Source organism: Ochotona curzoniae, unplaced genomic scaffold, assembly GCF_017591425.1.
Source record: "Ochotona curzoniae isolate NIBS_2020 unplaced genomic scaffold, NIBS_Ocur_1.0 scaffold_1852, whole genome shotgun sequence".
NCBI lineage: Eukaryota > Metazoa > Chordata > Mammalia > Lagomorpha > Ochotonidae > Ochotona > Ochotona curzoniae.
Window position 1 is genome coordinate 58,774,474 of NW_024467087.1, and position 5,486 is coordinate 58,779,959.

The window sequence follows — 5,486 nt, forward strand, 5'->3', positions numbered from 1 at the left end:
ATGTATGTGTGTGTGTGTGTGTGTGTGTGGGCTGCTTCTCTCTCTTTCTCTCTCTCCTCTCTCTGGTCCTCTATTAGGTGATGAAAGATAAATAAAGCCGTAACACATGATATTCAGATTTTCAGCACTGCCTGGGAAGGGTGTTCAGAAGTACAGTCTAACTAGATTAGAAGTAATTTCTCCTGTCCTTTCTGTTGTAAGTTGAGGTGTTGAAACTTTTGATGTGACAATGGCTGTCCTGGAGCACTTTATCATTTTTAAAGGTTTATTTTTATCTACAGAGAGAAGGAGAGATATAGAGAGAAAGTCTGCTGGTTCACTGCCCAACTGGCTGCAATGGCCAGAGCTGAGCTGATCCAAAGCCAGGAGTCGGGAGCCTCTTCTGGGTTTCCATATGGATACAGGGGTCCAAGGACTTGCACCATCTTCTGCTACCTTCCTGGCTAAAAGCATAGAGTTGGATCAGAAGTGAAACATCCAGGACATGAATTGGCACCCACACAGGATTTTGATACCATAGGGTGGAAGATTAGCCTGTAGAGCTATGATGCTGACCCCACAGGAGCATTTTTTAGAATCTCTACAAACTTATTGGGCAATTGCAGATATCAGAAGAAATATTCTTATTAATTCTTATAATAGGTCTCAAACCTGGCGGCCATAGATCATATACCTTGGCAATGCAAACATGATCTAGGATCCAGGTGGTTTTTTCTTTTAATATGTCATAGGCTGCTCCACTTATTCTGTGACATGTGGTGCACTGTAAAGTACTTACGTAACACAAATTCTCCTTTTTTGTGGCTCAGGGAGAAATGCAGCTCTATGTTGTTGTCCCTGTTAACCCAGCAGATGATCTTAGAATAATTTTTTTAGGCATCCAGAATAGAAGTTGTGTCATTTTATAGCTCTGCCAAGGTCAGAGCAAAGTTTTGGACTGTCTTCTTCAATTGCATCATTTTATGTGGGAATTATAGGAGGCACAGGATGCAACAAAAGGAAATCAGTTATTTTTTGTGAATTATCCCAAGTAACTGTGGTCACCTCATTTTGGATGTTTCTGACTTATTTTCTCCCAGAGGGGAAAATGGAGAGGTAATAGTTTTAAATATTTTAAAATCTCTATTATCTGGATTTCACAAGTGGCAGAGGAGAGTAAACAAGATGTCCACGTAAAATGGAATCCCAGTGGGTACAGCTGTGTTAGGAGTATGAGTACAACTTGACACAGCAAGGACAAGCCAGTCTTTGATTTCTTGGAGTGGGCAAAATCATTTCCTAGAGCCAAATAGTTCCTGCAAAGCAGCTGCAGTGTCTGAGTAGAACAGATATTTATTCCCATTCCTGAGCATGTAGGATTTGCAGATAAGGTTGTAATGACCTCAGTGCAAACATTTTGTTGATGTGAATTCAAGGTCCATTTTTCTAAAAACTGAAGGTTGGGGAGGAAATGCAGGAAGGGACCCATAAAAGGAAATCAAATTCTGAAGTGCTTAAAGGAACAGCTATTAAATGTTGGCTGATAAGCAGAAATGAGAAATTATATAGAGTACTTGAAAAAGTTCATGAAAAATGAAATAAAAGGTGCATTTATGTTAGTGCAGTTTTCAAATACATGCACATGCTTTCATAATATTTATTTTTGCATTACCTTTTTGAAGACACATAGTACATATTAATTTCAAATTTCTCTGTGTCCTCAAGTGAACTCATTTATTAATCCCATTTCTATGAATTTTTTGAAGTGCCTTGTAGATTCAGCAATTAAAGTTAAGAACAACAGCTACAGTATTAGATTTTCAGAATTTTTTTTTTTAGTGGCAGAAGGAAATCATAAAAAATATTAAGATCATTTTAGTGGTCTAGATGTCAAAACATAGTAGAAAGAATTAAATCATATGGGGCATAAAAGAGTGCTGGAAAATGAAAAGTAATCTTGTTTCTCAGTTTAGGGCACAAGTTACCTACTTATGAAGCAGGTGGAATGTTCTATGGTATCGGGCAAAATCTTTTTTTTTATTAATTATGTTGCATTATGTGACACAGTTTCAAAATCTGTTCATTTTTGAAATCAGCCACTTCTAGAGCTCTGTTAGGAATGCTCATTTTAAGCCTTCATCTGGAATGGAATTTCAACAAGCCAGACAAAATGATGAATAGTTTTCTAATTGGTAAGTAGCAGTACCTTGTTGCCGTCCTCTTCCTGGTGGTTCAAGAGAAGTTTTTCTCTTACATCATTTCCAAAAGACTAAATCTGCAGGTTACATATCATGTAGAAGCTGCCTGAGTAGGATTTTGGAAAATGAAGTGTGTTTTTGTTCGTGATCAATCTGAGAGCTTCATATAGTCTCTTGGATTCAGACACATGAGTTTGCGGTGTGGTAGAATCTAGGAAATGATTTTCAAATGTGTGAGGCAGCCTCATATCAACTTTGGAGGACAAAACATGTGGACCCTGAAGGGGATGGATGGTATTATAATCAAAACCAGTGATAATAATTTGTTTTTGCAAGTTTAAGAATTTCTGGGAGCTTTGATTAACGTGGTTTAGATTTTCCACAAGTTGTTACTATTTTGCAGAAGTCTGTGGATAATAAGTATAGTGGAGTTTTAAGTAAAAGGTGCTAAGTTGTTTTTTCATAATACTGCCAGTGGAACAGGTGCCTGTTACTAGAAAGAAAAATTGCACTTCTTCTGTTTTAGTATAAAAAATGAAGAATTAAAAAAATCACAATAGCCATAGCTCTCCAGCTAAGGCAGTGCACTCAACCTAGGCAATGATTAGTACAGGCACCCCAATTAACACTGCTTTTGCTGCATCATGTGAGTTTTGGTACATTTCAATTTATGTTTGATTTTAGAAACTTTAAAATTCCCTCTTTAATTTATGCCTTAATTCATTGGTTGTTCAGGAGTAAGTTGTTTAATTTTCAGATACTTATGTAATTTCTAAGATTGTCTTTTTGTCTCTAGCTTTATTGCTCTGTGATCATAAAAGATACTTGATATAATTCAAATTCTCCTCAATATGTTAAGTTTGGGTGAACTACCAGATGGCCTGTCCTGGAGACAAGTATACGTGTTAAGAATTATATTCTGCAGGTGTTGGATGGAATGTTGTGTAGAAGGCTCAACGTAAATCTGATCAGGGGTACACTTTTAACAGATTTTTTTTTTAGTTTGAAAGGCTGAGTTACATATATATATATACATATATATATATAGAGAGAGAGAGAGAGAGAGAGGAAGAGAGAGAGAGAGAGGAATCTTTAATTTGCTGGTTTACTTCTCAAATGCTCTCAACGGCCAGTGGGGCATCTGGGATTCCAATTACTACCCATATGGGATGCTGGCATTGCAGGTGGTGGTTTAACTCACTATGTCACAACAGTGGCCCCTCAAGAGTGAAATTTAACTATTTCTCTGTTGCCTTAGAAAAAAGTGGTTTTCTCATAAGTACCATATATTTAGATTATGGGTTTTTTTAATCCATTTAATCATTTTCTTTATTTAAATAATTTAATCTATTTACATTTATTCTAATTATTGATAGGTAAGGTCTTGGTACTGCCATTTGATACTTACTTACAAGGTTTTTCTCCCTCTCAAGCAATCTTGGGTTGTAGTCAAGTGAGTTTTCTGGTAGCCTAACTTTATTTGCTTAATTATTTTATTCTGTGGCTTCCATATGGCTTTGAAAAAAAAACCTTCTTTTCTTAAAAAGATTTATTTATTTATTTTTATTACAAGGTCAGATATACAGAGAGGAGGAGAGACAGCGAGGAAGATCTTCCGTCCGATGATTCACTCCCCAAGTGAGTGCAACGGCCGGTGCTGAGATGATCTGAAGCCGGGAACCAGGAACCTCTTCCAGGTATCCCATGCAGGTGCAGGGTCCCAAGGGCCTGGGCCGTCCTGGACTGCTTTCCCAGGCCACAAGCAGGGAGCTGGATGGGAGGTGGAGATGCCGAGATTAGAACTGGCGCCCACATGGGATCCTGGAGCTTTGAAGGCGAGGACTTTAGCAGCTAGGCCATGCCTCCGGGCCCAGTGCAAAAAACCTTCTTTTGGTTTAATTGTAACTTTAAATTTGTTGATTAAGGTAGGGAGAGAAACAAAAAAAAATCAGAGATAAGAAATTAGCCGAGTACTCTGCACTTACTCCATTGCTCCCCACATTCTGAATTTTGGATGTTCTAATTTACGTCTTTGTATATACTTGCTAAACATTTTAATGTGGTTATTAACATTTTGTAATCCTTACAATAAAGATACGAATGGCTGATGTGTCATGTTGACAATATTTGAGCATTCAGAATTTTTGTAGTTACTTTGGTCAGTGAGTTTTCTGTCTCCTGATATTTTTTACTCATCGCTGTCTCTTTCAGCCAAAAGAATTCCTTTTAACATTTCTTGTAAGACAGAACTGGTTTTTTCAGTTTTTGTTTGTCTGGAAACATCCGCATCTTTTCCTAATGTCTAACAGCTTTTATGGATACAGCATTCTTTTTTCCCTCAGTCTCATCTCACTACTTACTGGTTTGAAAGATTTCTTTTGTGAAGTTTGCTGTTTGTCAAATTGGGATCCCTTGATATGTGACTGCAGTTCTGAGAGTCTTCTATATATTCCATCCCAGAGGACTGTGTTTTGGGGTAGAGTCAATTGGATTGACTCTGACTGGTGACTTTTGATTTTTCTGTTTTTGAGTTGTTATATCTTTCTTTAGGTTTGGGGGGGTATTTTTTGCTGTTATTTCTTAGAATATGATTTTTAGCACTTTGGAATTGTCAAGTCCCTTTTGAATTTCCATGCTTTGAATGTTTGCCATTTTAATGTTGAAGTAAACTTCCTTAGAACTTTCTTCATTCTTCCTAATTCTTTTATCTTTGTGCAGGCCGTTCATCTCTGTTTTCAAAAAACCTGTTTTTATCTCTCTGGTTCTTCCTTATGTTTGCTTCATGCTGCATTCTAGAAATATCTATTGCACTTTTAAGTCACTTAATTTACTTTTGAGTTGAATGATCTGTTTGGTTCTGATTTATCATTCTATCTATCAATTCTCTCTGTTAGAGAACTGTATTGTTTCTTTATGTCCTCTGGTAGTTCATTAAGTTTCCTTAGAATAGCTATTTTGAAATCTTATTGTGAGCATTTGGAAACTTCAGTTCCTAGATGGTCAGTTGAAGGCAACTTACATTTTTTCTTGACCTTTACTTATGTAGAGACATCATCTATGTGTTGAAGAAATATTTATAGTGTTCTGGTTTAATATGTGGCTATCCTTTCTGTCTTCTGCTGAGGTAGACTTGCTGCCTAATGCCACACTTACTAGGCAGCTCCTGGGGGTGCTGCTTTGTATATAGAGCTGATCAAATGTGGCCATAGCACAACACTTGGCACTGAAACACATCCAGAGCTTCTACAGGCACTGTCCTTGTGATAAGCACCATCAGTATATTTTCATTGTTGAATTGTACTGACGTGG